This window comes from Lepisosteus oculatus, unplaced genomic scaffold (genome assembly GCF_040954835.1).
Source record: "Lepisosteus oculatus isolate fLepOcu1 unplaced genomic scaffold, fLepOcu1.hap2 HAP2_SCAFFOLD_83, whole genome shotgun sequence".
In the NCBI taxonomy this organism is placed as follows: domain Eukaryota; kingdom Metazoa; phylum Chordata; class Actinopteri; order Semionotiformes; family Lepisosteidae; genus Lepisosteus; species Lepisosteus oculatus.
In genome coordinates this window covers 51,878-64,877 of record NW_027168394.1, presented here as the reverse complement: position 1 = coordinate 64,877, position 13,000 = coordinate 51,878, and the positions used below count along the sequence as shown (strand labels likewise).

At 48.0% G+C, this 13,000-nt stretch overlaps 5 non-coding genes and 1 pseudogene across 5 annotated transcripts; 3 read left to right on the top strand and 3 right to left on the bottom strand.

Annotated features, from left to right (window-relative positions):
• The first annotated feature begins 965 nt into the window (after positions 1 to 965).
• Positions 966 to 1,107, top strand: LOC138235774 (U4 spliceosomal RNA). Its single transcript, XR_011188316.1, has one exon. It is a non-coding gene; the product is annotated as a U4 spliceosomal RNA (small nuclear RNA).
• A 5,688-nt stretch (positions 1,108 to 6,795) lies between these two features.
• Positions 6,796 to 6,937, bottom strand: LOC138235850 (U4 spliceosomal RNA). The gene has a single exon (XR_011188385.1). It is a non-coding gene; the product is annotated as a U4 spliceosomal RNA (small nuclear RNA).
• A 1,293-nt stretch (positions 6,938 to 8,230) lies between these two features.
• On the top strand, positions 8,231 to 8,349 carry LOC138235820 (5S ribosomal RNA; annotated as a pseudogene).
• A 651-nt stretch (positions 8,350 to 9,000) lies between these two features.
• On the bottom strand, positions 9,001 to 9,164 carry LOC138235828 (U1 spliceosomal RNA). Its single transcript, XR_011188367.1, has one exon. It is a non-coding gene; the product is annotated as a U1 spliceosomal RNA (small nuclear RNA).
• A 1,807-nt stretch (positions 9,165 to 10,971) lies between these two features.
• LOC138235779 (5S ribosomal RNA) lies at positions 10,972 to 11,090 on the top strand. The gene has a single exon (XR_011188321.1). It is a non-coding gene; the product is annotated as a 5S ribosomal RNA (ribosomal RNA).
• Positions 11,091 to 11,725: 635 nt separating this feature from the next.
• Positions 11,726 to 11,889, bottom strand: LOC138235821 (U1 spliceosomal RNA). The gene has a single exon (XR_011188360.1). It is a non-coding gene; the product is annotated as a U1 spliceosomal RNA (small nuclear RNA).
• Positions 11,890 to 13,000: the final 1,111 nt, after the last annotated feature.

The following is a 13,000-nucleotide window of genomic DNA, read 5'->3' as shown; positions in this document are numbered from 1 at the left end:
TCTGTCAACCGTTAGGTTGCGCTTCTTCATGCTGCATCGTCGGCATGAGTGGAGCTTTTTAAACGTCTGTACTTACTGCGCCCCATAAGAAATCGTTTGTCCCCGTTCAAAAGAGATTGTGCGATGCCCTGCAGCGTTCGCAAAGCAAACCTTTGACAGTTTGAAAAGAGGAATTTATTCTGCTTCCTGTGCGTGCAGTAGTTACAAAGTTGAACGTCTTTACACGATCTGCTGCAGTTTTCAGTGGGCGGGCTTTGTCAGATGGCTTGGAAAAACGCACTGTGTTTCGGCTCGGGAAACATCATGAGCAGTGTCCTGCATGTTTTCTGTGTATAGCTGTCTTTTAACGCATACAGAATTCATTCGAAATCATTGTAAGATTCTCCCTCAGTTCCGTTGTGCAGTGCTTTACCTCTTTCAAAAGGCTTCACTTTCCTAGTCACATTCCAAGGCTCATCGAACCCGGGCTGTTTCCTCCAGCGGTATAGTATTGCAGTGAGACAGCACGATGCCTGCAAGACTATGTCACACTAAACGCCACAGATTGTGTTTGTCCGTTCGTGTCAGTCGTCCTGCAGCCACGGGAAGTGGGACACAAACATGCTGCAATGCTTTCAGGACGTTAGGATTTGTTTGTGCAACATCCGAGAAGAGTACTTGTGGCTTGAATGTGAACTGTACGTGCCCGCCCCCTTTCCTCTGTAGTGCATGAGTTCCTCCCGGCATGCCCTTCGTCATTGTTCTGTCATCTTGTATTTAAAGGGTTGTATTTCTGCTGCTGAAAATAAGCAACGGTTTTCTCACAACGCCCTTTGTTCCCGACGGAGCCCTTGTCTGTCATGAAATTCTTCAAAACCTCAAGCTAGAAGAAGAAGACGACAAATATGAAGCGTTACAGCAACGACATGCCATGAGACGATTGATAACGATTTCCATAGGATCCCCGCGGTTGCCTGGCAACCGTCAGATTTGCGCATTGGCAGTATCGTAGCCTGTGAGGTTTAGCCGAGGCGCGATTATTGCTAGTTGAAAACTTTTCCCAATACCCCGCTTCCGCCGGTTTGCAATACAATCGGCGAAAGCAATTTTTGACAGTCTCGTCAGAGCGTGACATAGTCTTGCAGGCATCGTGCTGTCTAACTGCAATACTATACCGCTGGAGGAAACAGCCCGGGTTCAATGAGCCTTGGAATGTGACTAGGAAAGTGAAGCCTTTTGAAAGAGGTAATGTCGACGCTTTTTTAACAGAGCACCAAAAAAGCGTCTTTTTTGAAGGCCTGGGTACTGAGCATTGGTGGTTCAGTGGTAGAATTCTCACTTCCCACGTGGGAGGCTCTGGTTCGATTCCCAGCCAAAGCAGTGGCTTTTGCAGCGAGCGGCTCCATCACTTGCATCCCCTTGCAACTCGCAACTGAAAACCCACTGAAGCAAAGCATTTGTTAGCCAGGTCAGTACCCGGATGAGGGTGAGCTACAGGGAAAAACAAAGTTTCCAGCTGGAAGCGGTGTTAATGGTGCCGGTGGGGGGGCGCTCAACCTGAGGTCTGTGCGGGTCCCAATGCCCCAGCATAGTGACGGAGACGCTGTGTTGTAAAAGGGCGCTGTCTCTTGGATGAGATGTAAAACCGAGGTCATAGCGCTCTGTGGTCATTAAAAATGACCACCAAAACCTTTGACAAAAGCTCTTGGTAATTGATGGTCTTCAATAATGCTTCTCCTTTAGGTACATTTTAAATCAGCTGAAAAATGCTGTGAAATGGGGGGTCACTTCAGGCCAGTGTAGGATTTGGGTTACAAGAACCATGAAACTGCACGAGAAAGCCCGTACACTGATTACACGGCTTTCTATTCAAAGGAGGACAAAAGAAATTCCCTGAGTTTGATTTTTTGCAGCACAGAGAGGAGCACTGTCGTGAGGCTGGTTAGCTCAGTTGGTTAGAGCGTGGTGCTAATAACGCCAAGGTCGCGGGTTTGAGCCCTGTACGGGCCAGGTCTAGGTCCAGGTCCCTGTTTGTGAAACAGGCAAATGACTGTCTCAGGGGCCCATTCCTCATTCTCAAGACACATGTATGCAGTATGTACACCGTGCATTGAGCAATAGGGACTGAATACACCACAGATAAGGTTAGAAGTCATTCTGAGGTGCCACATGTGAGGGATACAGCTAGGCATCCGAAATGTAGGGTTTGAGACCCTTCAGGAGTACTGCATCCTTTGAGACAGACCCGTGCATGTTAAACAAATGATCATTTCTTTCGGCATTAGGGACTAAATATACTAAACATATGATGCTAAAATGTTATTTTCACATATATTAATGTAATAAATGATTGCTTATGCTTTAGAAACAAATCTAATTAAAATAAAAGCTTAAGTTTTGTATTTATCTTGTACCATAGAACATGATTTTCTTTGTATTTCAAGCCCACAAAGTGTCCAAATGACGCACTACATGATATAAGGAAGATTATCACATGCATATCGGTATTATCTTTCTTATGAAAATGCATTCCTTTCATTACCTTTTACTTTTTAAAATGAACTCAAATTGAGTATAATGTAATAATTTAAGTAGAATAGATTCTAATAATATAATGATCCAGTGTTTTGCACTACTTCACTGCTTCACTGCTCTATGCCATCTGGAAATAAATCCTCAGACTGCTTACTGCCCTGGGCATGTACCAATAAATTAAAGGAGCACATCTGTTTATCACTGCGTTGAAGCAGGAGACACACAGTCTCTGCAAACACATCCTAGATACAGTGTTCCAGCACCTTTGACCTCATCCAGAACGTATCATTTCTTGAAAGGGATTGCTGTCCGAATGCACATCTGAATCCCAAACAGAATCTCTAGTAAAATACGATCATTTGTGAAACAGGCAAATGACTGTCTCAGGGGCCTATTCCTCATTGTCAGACACATGTATGGAATGCTTTCACCGTGCATTGAGCAATAGGGATTAAAAACACCGCAGGTAAGGTTAGATGTCATGTTCTATGATCATTTCTTTCAGCATTAGGGACTAAATATACTAAACGTATGATGCTAAAATGTTATTTTTACATATATTAATGTAATAAATGATTGCTTATGCTTTATAAACAAATCTAATTAAAATAAAAGCTTAAGTTTTGTATTTATCTTGTACCATAGAACATGATTTGCTTTGTATTTCAAGCCCACAAAGTGTCCAAATGTTCTATGATCATTTCTTTCAGCATTAGGGACTAAATATACCAAACGTATGATGCTAAAATCCTGAAAAAAGGATGTGCTCCATCTCGTCAGTAGATTGGATTCCAAAACTGATTTGGGTCAATATACATTACCTTTGAAATTAAAGTACAGTCTACTGTAGGGAACCATCAACTTAGAAAGCATTGGCCTTCCCTGGGGGTCAGGTAGGTGCAAAAGATAAACCTTTATCCTATCTTTATCTTAAGATAAGTGGCCAAGCAGTATTTTTCCAAGTTTCACCAAGCACATCATGTTGCCATAGTAGACAAAGTTCTATAAAATGTTAAATAACTTTTAAAAAAAGCATCTTGGTCTTACAGTACTGTACAAGGTGAATTAAACTGTCCCTGGTAATAAAAAGTAATTAGAAGCATCTCAGAAACTTTATCTCTAGAAACATTAGCTGTTTTATATCATGTAATTTAGTGTGATGTTGTCAGAATTCAAGGACATTAGCACACACAGAAATTGGTTCAGTTAAATCTAAAAAACACAGCTAAACATGGGTTTAAATGTAACAGAAGTCTTACCTCTTGTCAAAAGATTTAATTCAAGAAGCGATGTAATAAATGATTGCTTATGCTTTATAAACAAATCTAATTAAAATAAAAGCTTAAGTTTTGTATTTATCTTGTACCATAGAACATGATTTTCTTTGTATTTGAAGCCCACAAAGTGTCCAAATGATGCACTACATGATATAAGGAAGATTATCACATGCATATCGGTATTATCTTTCTTATGAAAATGCATTCCTTTCATTACCTTTTACTTTTTAAAATGAACTCAAATTGTGTATAATGTAATAATTTAAGTAGAATAGATTCAGGTAGGAAATATAGAGTCATGATGTTTATGGCTGACATCATTTCACATGGGTGAATTTTAAGCTAAGAAATAAAAACATTTACAATGAAGATACCATTGCTTAATTTTAAATGCCTTTAAAAAATAAATACCTCCTGAGAATAATTTGCCACTCCCAGATCCTTGGTAAGGTACTGTTTGAATCCAATCAGGAGAGGAGCATCCAGGGAGTGCTTTCTATAGAGTCCAGCTTGGGCCACTCTCTTCCGGCCTGCTGATACTTTTTAACTACTCAGGGCCTGTAAGGATATAAAACACCGGTTTAAACATTTTATACCTATAAGACAAATTAGAATTTTAGTAAAAAATAGATACATCTGAAAAATAAAAAGTCTTACTGCTGATAGAGTTCTTCAGAGCTCACATCTTCCCCTTCCTTATCCGCTTCTGTTTCAGTTTCTAGAGCAGCCTCTGGCATCTCTTCCTCCTGGACTGCGGCCTCTTGCTCAGGGCCGCTGGAATGCAGGTAGATTCTTTTCAACATGCTTTTACATAATATGTTGTAACAATGATTTCAAAAAGAAACTACAGAAGCCTTACAGATTAAAAATATCTCACCTTGCCAATGTGTCTTCAGGCTTCCCATGTACAAAAAGGCCCAAGGACTCTAGCAGTCTTACAACCACTATCCTGTTTGCCTCACCAGACACGATCTCTATTCTGTGGTAATCCACGATGACCCCGTTCTTCAGGTGATTCATCATGTCCTCCCTCGCCTGTTGAGAGGCCATCCTGATGTTTTCTGCCGTGGCGTGCTTCATACACGCCCTCTTCAAGTGAGCAGGAAGCTGATCAAGAGTATTCAGGCACATCTTGCACACCAGGGGAATCCTCGCGGGTTTCCTTTGAAAATAAATAATACCATCTGTGTATAGAAACAAGCTAAGACTGATTTCTTAAATTATCCTTAATTTTCTCTCTCATAGTTTGAGCATAATGATTTTATTGCATTTATATAAGAATTGCTCATTGCTCCTAAATAAATAATGGTTTCATAAAAAAGTGAACACTTGGTCTCAGTCACAGACTTTCCAATAGAAGCCATTGTGGAGTTCAGCAACTGCAGGTCCTAGAAGTGGGGAAGGAATTTTAAAAGAGAAATTGAATTACAATACAGAAGGAATGGCTGAGGGATCACTGAAATATATATATACAAATTCCAAAGACTGAGTCCATATAGAAACAACTACCTTTCATTTTCAGTATAAGAAAAAAAAAACATTATCTTCCAAAGCATCATAAAATTGTCCCTTCTTCCAGACTCTACTTCTCTCTTGTAGTAGTATAGCAGACCTTTCCAGGTGAGCAGATCACAGAGTCCGAAATGAGCTTCCTCCATCAAGCAAAGTACCTGAACATGACTCTGTCTTCATAAAAGCGCCCCTGTAATAAAGAAATTAAATCCGAAATCAAGAGGGCAGTTGCCTACTGAAATACAAGAAGTCATCAATTTTAACCTAGCAACACATTAAAGGCTGCATCTATACAAGTACGATTCTAGAAATGCTCACCAGATTACGTTTTAAGAAGGAACTGCGCCTCAGGTTCCGCCGAGATCTTAACTCGGATGGCAGGATTCAGAGTCCGGAGTGCGGACTGATGGCGCACGGAGGGTCCATATACTGTGGATCCCTCAGTGATCTTCCGCGTATTCAAACCGCCAGCGTGTGACTCCCCTGTCCCCGTGACCTCATTGCTCTGCTCTCTCCTCTGTGCAGCTGAGCCCGACTCACGGTAAAATGGAAAAAAATATGCCCTCGACGTGAGATTTATTCTGGAGCGAGCCAGTGTTGCGCATAGCTGCCTTCAAAGCAGTTAACCCAGGTTCGATTCCCGGCCAACGCAGTTACGAATGTTTTCAAATGCTGTCATGAGCCTTGGATTGTGACTAGCAAAGCGAAGCCTTTTGAAAGAGCTAAAGCACTGCAAAACGGAATTGAAGGAGAATCTTACAGGGGATTCTGAGCAGAGTCTGCATACATGCAGTCAGATAAAGGTGCTGAAAGCTTGAGCTACTCTCAATGTCATGCTGCCCTTCCCCGGAGTAAATCTGTTACATTGTAAGAATGCTTCTGGCAGGTTCAAAAAGAGACCCTTGTTAATTGGAGAAATCAATGATTTCGAATGAATTCTGTATGCGTTAAAAGACAGCTATACACAGAAAACATGCAGGACACTGCTCATGATGTTTCCCGAGCAGAAACACAGTGCGTTTTTCCAAGCCATTTGACAAAGCCCACCCACTGAAAACTGCAGCAGATCGTGTAAAGACGTTCAACTTTGTAAGTACTGCACGCACAGGAAGCAGAATAAATTCCTCTTTTCAAACTGTCAAAGGTTTGCTTTGCGAACGCTGCAGGACATCGCACAATCTCTTTTGAATGGGGACAAACGATTTCTTATGGGGCGCAGTAAGTACAGACGTTTAAAATGCTCCACTCATGCCGACGATGCAGCATGAAGAAGCGCAACCTAACGTTTGACAGACAAAAGCCAGGCGCCGCTACGAGCAATATGAAATCATACTGACAAGCACACGGCGTTTCGCGCTGACACAAAAGTAATCTCGACAGACGCTGTTCTCTGCATAAAGCTGAAAGAGCGTTTCTGTTGACACGTAACAAGTTCGTTTCTTTCTACCATGATATCACCGTGACCAAATCTGTCTTTAAACACCTTGCTCAGTCTCTGACGAGACTGTCAAAAATTGCTTTCGCCGATTGTATTGCAAACCGGCGGAAGCGGGGTATTGGGAAAAGTTTTCAACTAGCAATAATCACGCCTCGGCTAACCCTCACAGGCTACGATACTGCCACTGCGCAAAGCTGACGGTTGCCAGGCAACCGCGGGGATCCTATGGAAATCGTTATCGATCGTGTCATGGCATGTCGTTGCTATAACGCTTCATATTTGTCGTCTTCTTCTTCTTCTAGCTTGAGGTTTTGAAGAATTTCATGACAGACAAGGGCTCCGTTGGGAACAAAGGGCGTTGTGAGAAAACCGTTGCTTATTTTCAGCAGCAGAAATACAACCCTTTAAATACAAGATGACAGAACAATGACGAAGGGCATGCCGGGAGGAACTCATGCACTACAGAGGAAAGGGGGCGGGCACGTACAGTTCACATTCAAGCCACAAGTACTCCTCTTGGATGTTGCACAAACAAATCCTAACGTCTTGAAAGCATTGCAGCATGTTTGTGTCCCACTTCCCGTGGCTGCGGGACGACTGACACGAACGGACAAACACAATCTGTGGCGTTTAGCGTGACATAGTCTTGCAGGCATCGTGCTGTCTCACTGCAATATTATACCGCTGGAGGAAACAGTCCATCTGGCCATGAAACTCATTTGAACGTCTAGCTACAGCAACTAACAATATCATGATTTATTCAGGATGTGTGGAATCAGCACGTCCCGGAGACAGCTTCCGAAATCGTGAGCATTCTCTGGTGGTAGGGGCGTTCAAGATGGCGCTCAGGTGGGAGGTAAAGTTTAGTGGTTGGGGAGTTTTTTTGAGTTTTTCATGACCTGAATGTTAATTTTTGCTTTTTTTGACTACAGAAAAATAAGGACTTAACACTAGTTGTTTAAACTTCAGTTATAATTGAAAGAAAAAAAAAACCATTTTTTTTTAGGTTTAAAAAGTCCGATATGAGTAACACTGGGAAAAGAAAAGAGAGTGCTGGGTCTTCGAAGGAGAACTCTAAGATACCTCAATCGTATATGTATAGCACTACAAAAAAATCGATGGCAACTAAAGGGAAAAGTGAAGCAGCTGCAGGGGCAGCAAGAGGGCGGAGGCGCCGCGCGCCCGGCCGAAGTGTTGGACCGGTGCGCTTTACGTGCTGAAATAAACACGCGACAGCCCCGAAATGTTTCCAGAGTGCTGTGCACTGAAGACTTGCCTGGTGCTCCTCCGTGCAGATTCTTTGTCCTCCTCCAGTGCGGGACGAGCCAACACAAGGGAGCGCATTCGCCAACATCCAGGCACGCAATGCGATTTGGAAAGCAGCTCCTTTCCAAAGAGTTGCACACGAACGATCCTTCAGTCCCGCTCGGGGGGCACGGAGCCCCCGCCACACACAGCTTCAAGTAGCGAGTCAGGCGCCAGGGCTTTCGCTTACGGCCACACCACTCTGAACATGCCCGATCTCGTCTGATCTTGGAAGCTAAGCAGAGTCGGGCCTGGTTAGTACTTGGATGGGAGACCGCCTGGGAATACCAGGTGTGCTCAGGTTGCTCTCCCGACCAGGTTGCTCTCCCGGCCAGCAGGGGTCGCCGTTGGTGCCGTAGGCTTTGGGAGGAAAACCTGCAGGATGGAAAGGTGATCTATAGCCTCATCTCTAGAGATGTTTTGTTGCTGTGGCATGTGTGTGACCCATATTCAAAAAAAAAAACCCGTCTGTAAAACGAATATCGAAGCTGCCTCTAAATCTGCAAATGAAGATGAGTCGATAAACCACTCGTTTTTCGTATAACTAGACATATATTCATTTGTTACCGATTTCATTCATTGAGCACGGATACAATAGAGGTACAGCCATTCACTGTTTGACATGTCTGCACTGGTACAGAACCGAGCAATCAGAAAACGGGTGAAACTGTCTTTAGACTCAGCATACAGTACCGAGGCCCCCCATGACCAAATAAAGGCTAACCTCGATAATCAGCCTAAAGAACGCAGACTACAGCAAAACGACTGACTTTGAAAAGGGAATGAACGTCCGGAAGGAGTAGTGGAACTAGCTTGAGATGCTTCTCCGGACCCCTAACTAAAAGCCAGCGAGAACCAGCAGCGGCGTCCACTCCTGTCGAACCGGGATCCTTCCGCAGCCACGCAGCTCGTGGTGTCCTAACCCTCCCGTATCTGATTTTGGACCAAGCACATCAGGGGAGAGCGCGAACGCAGTCCCCCACTTCTAGAAATTATGCAGTCGAGATTCCCACATTTGGGGAATTCGCAGGGGTCAACACAGCCGGAGTGCAATGGCCGAGCCTCGCCCTGGGTGAACCTCCTTCTTGATCAAGGTATTTCCCCTGCCAGGTAAGTATGAGTTAAACATGCCCCTGCAAGCGGCCCGCACCCACAGCACAAATCGCGCAGCCTAGGCCACCTCCTCGCCCCGCACGCCACCGCCTCCAGCTGGGCCCACTCTTTCACACACTCACACGCCACACTAACACTCAAAAGTGTGGGCAAAACGAGAAAACGAGCGCGCCGTTTCCTACACATCTGCAGTCGCCGTTGCGCATTCGCAGCATGTCCCGGGATGCAATTCGGCCTCATTTGCATAACTCCAGACCGGCAGATCGCCACGCAAGCTCACGACGTGCGCCTGCCACACACCGAACAAACCTTTTCAGCAATTTCCAAAAAACGGGACTGCTCGCCTGCCCACAAGGCTCCGTCTCTTACCTGTTCTCCAGAGCCTGCTGCCTTCTGTGCTTTTCTCTCGGCACCGCTGCAGTGCACACAACTCCTGCAGCGGGAGGGGGGGAGAAAGTTCCCGCGCTCCGCCGCAGGGAAGGCTCGCTCCGTGCGCACACGTCCTTTCGATGCCAGTCCAACAAGTGCTCCGCATTAGCTGCGTCGGGGCTCCGGCGTGTCGCACCTCACCTCACCTCGCACTGCCCCCTCCTTGAATGTCTGCCGCTGGGCATGCCCCGCTCTCCTCCGCCTTATCTTATCGCGTGTGAGCACCGACAATGGCCACAATGCCGGGGAATGGCACCTGTAAAGTGTTAATTGGGGCACAGGAACAGCCCGTCTCGTCTCGGGGGGGCCGGCTTCAGAGACAATACAGCAAACACAGCGGGGCGGGGGAAGAAGACGACACCACACATGCGGGTACATTCAGCTCCGGCGGGAACGAGACATTTGTCGGTCTTTTCAAGTGCCGAGAGCCGAGCAATCCTTCACTTGTATCGTTTCTCCCCGGTGACTAGATCTGGCCCTGCGACTCTCGACTGGGCTCACCCCCGGGGCAGCCCAGCAGGTGTGAGCCTGGCCGGCACCCGGATGGGAGATTCCACCCCGGAAAAGCTCCGGTTGCTGCTGCTCCTGCAAGAGGTGTGACTGGGACCAGTAGGGAGCGCTCACCCTGCGGGCTGTGTGGCTCTCTTACGCCCCAGCCTCCTGATGGCGACACTCTGCTGCACAAACAGGCGCCGTCCTTCGGGGGAGGCGTCAAACCGAGGTCCCGACCCTCCTTGGCCATTAGGAAACCCCAGGGCGTCTCTCAAAAAGAGACGCCGGGGGTGTCCCTCTGGTGTTAGTGCTCCCCTTTACCCATCAGTCGGGGTCTCCTCCTAATCCCCGTCTCACCTGTAACAATCAATGACTTGGCCCCCCTGTCCGTGAGATTTAGTACTCGCGCAAGAGACCGGGGGCAGAGCGCGAACGCGGTCCCCCGCCCCCCACAAAGTGCGCGCTCCAGGTTCCCTCTCGGGGCCCTGCAACACAGCGGAAGGGCAGCGAGAAGGAGCCTCTTGCTCTGACGCCGCAAGGCCACAAGAGGGCGGAGGCGCCGCGCGCCCGGCCGACGTGTTGGACCGGTGCAATTTACGTGCTGAAATAAACACGCGAAAGCCCCGAAATGTTTCCAGAGTGCTGTGCACTGGAGGTTTTTGTCTGGTGAAGACTTGCCTGGTGCTCCTCCGTGCAGATTGTTTGTCCTCCTCCAGTGCGGGACGAGCCAACACAAGGGAGCGCATTCGCCAACATCCAGGCACGCAATGCGATTTGGAAAGCAGCTCCTTTCCAAAGAGTTGCACACGAACGATCCTTCAGTCCCGCTCGGGGGGCACGGAACCCCCGCCACACACAGCTTCAAGTAGCGAGTCAGGCGCCGGGGCTTTCGCTTACGGCCACACCACCCTGAACACGCCCGATCTCGTCTGATCTCGGAAGCTAAGCAGCGTCGGGCCTGGTTAGTACTTGGATGGGAGACTGCCTGGGAATACCAGGTGCTGTAAGCTTTTGCTCTCCCGGCCAGCAGGGGTCGCCGTTGGTGCCGTAGGCTTTGGGAGGAAAACCTGCAGGATGGAAAGGTGATCTATAGCCTCATCTCTAGAGATGTTTTGTTGCTGTGGCATGTGTGTGACCCATATTCAAAAAAAAACCCCGTCTGTAAAACGAATATCGAAGCTGCCTCTAAATCTGCAAATGAAGATGAGTCGATAAACCACTCGTTTTTCGTATAACTAGACATATATTCATTTGTTACCGATTTCATTCATTGAGCACGGATACAATAGAGGTACAGCCATTCACTGTTTGACATGTCTGCACTGGTACAGAACCGAGCAATCAGAAAACGGGTGAAACTGTCTTTAGACTCAGCATACAGTACCGAGGCCCCCCATGACCAAATAAAGGCTAACCTCGATAATCAGCCTAAAGAACGCAGACTACAGCAAAACGACTGACTTTGAAAAGGGAATGAACGTCCGGAAGGAGTAGTGGAACTAGCTTGAGATGCTTCTCCGGACCCCTAACTAAAAGCCAGCGAGAACCAGCAGCGGCGTCCACTCCTGTCGAACCGGGATCCTTCCGCAGCCATGCAGCTCGTGGTGTCCTAACCTTCCTGTATCTGATTTTGGACCAAGCACATCAGGGGAAAGCGCGAACGCAGTCCCCCACTACCAGAAATTATGCAGTCGAGATTCCCACATTTGGGGAATTCGCAGGGGTCAGCACAGCCGGAGTGCAATGGCCGAGCCTCGCCCTGGGTGAACCTCCTTCTTGATCAAGGTATCTCCCCTGCCAGGTAAGTATGAGTTAAACAGGCCCCTGCAAGCGGCCCGCACCCACAGCACAAATCGCGCAGCCTAGGCCACCTCCTCGCCCCGCACGCCACCGCCTCCTGCTGGGCCCACTCTTTCACACACTCACACGCCACACTAACACTCAAAAGTGTGGGCAAAACGAGAAAACGAGCGCGCCGTTTCCTACACATCTGCAGTCGCCGTTGCGCATTCGCAGCATGTCCCGGGATGCAATTCGGCCTCATTTGCATAACTCCAGACCGGCAGATCGCCACGCAAGCTCGCGACGTGCGCCTGCCACACACCGAACAAACCTTTTCAGCAATTTCCAAAAAACGGGCCTGCTCGCCTGCCCACAAGGCTCCGTCTCTTACCTGTTCTCCAGAGCCTGCTGCCTTCTGTGCTTTTCTCTCGGCACCGCTGCAGTGCACACAACTCCTGCAGCGGGAGGGGGGGAGAAAGTTCCCGCGCTCCGCCGCAGGGAAGGCTCGCTCCGTGCGCACACGTCCTTTCGATGCCAGTCCAACAAGTGCTCCGCATTAGCTGCGTCGGGGCTCCGGCGTGTCGCACCTCACCTCACCTCGCACTGCCCCCTCCTTGAATGTCTGCCGCTGGGCATGCCCCGCTCTCCTCCGCCTTATCTTATCGCGTGTGAGCACCGACAATGGCCACAATGCCGGGGAATGGCACCTGTAAAGTGTTAATTGGGGCACAGGAACAGCCCGTCTCGTCTCGGGGGGGCCGGCTTCAGAGACAATACAGCAAACACAGCGGGGCGGGGGAAGAAGACGACACCACACATGCGGGTACATTCAGCTCCGGCGGGAACGAGACATTTGTCGGTCTTTTCAAGTGCCGAGAGCCGAGCAATCCTTCACTTGTATCGTTTCTCCCCGGTGACTAGATCTGGCCCTGCGACTCTCGACTGGGCTCACCCCCGGGGCAGCCCAGCAGGTGTGAGCCTGGCCGGCACCCGGATGGGAGATTCCACCCCGGAAAAGCTCCGGTTGCTGCTGCTCCTGCAAGAGGTGTGACTGGGACCAGTAGGGAGCGCTCACCCTGCGGGCTGTGTGGCTCTCTTACGCCCCAGCCTCCTGATGGCGACACTCTGCTGCACAAAC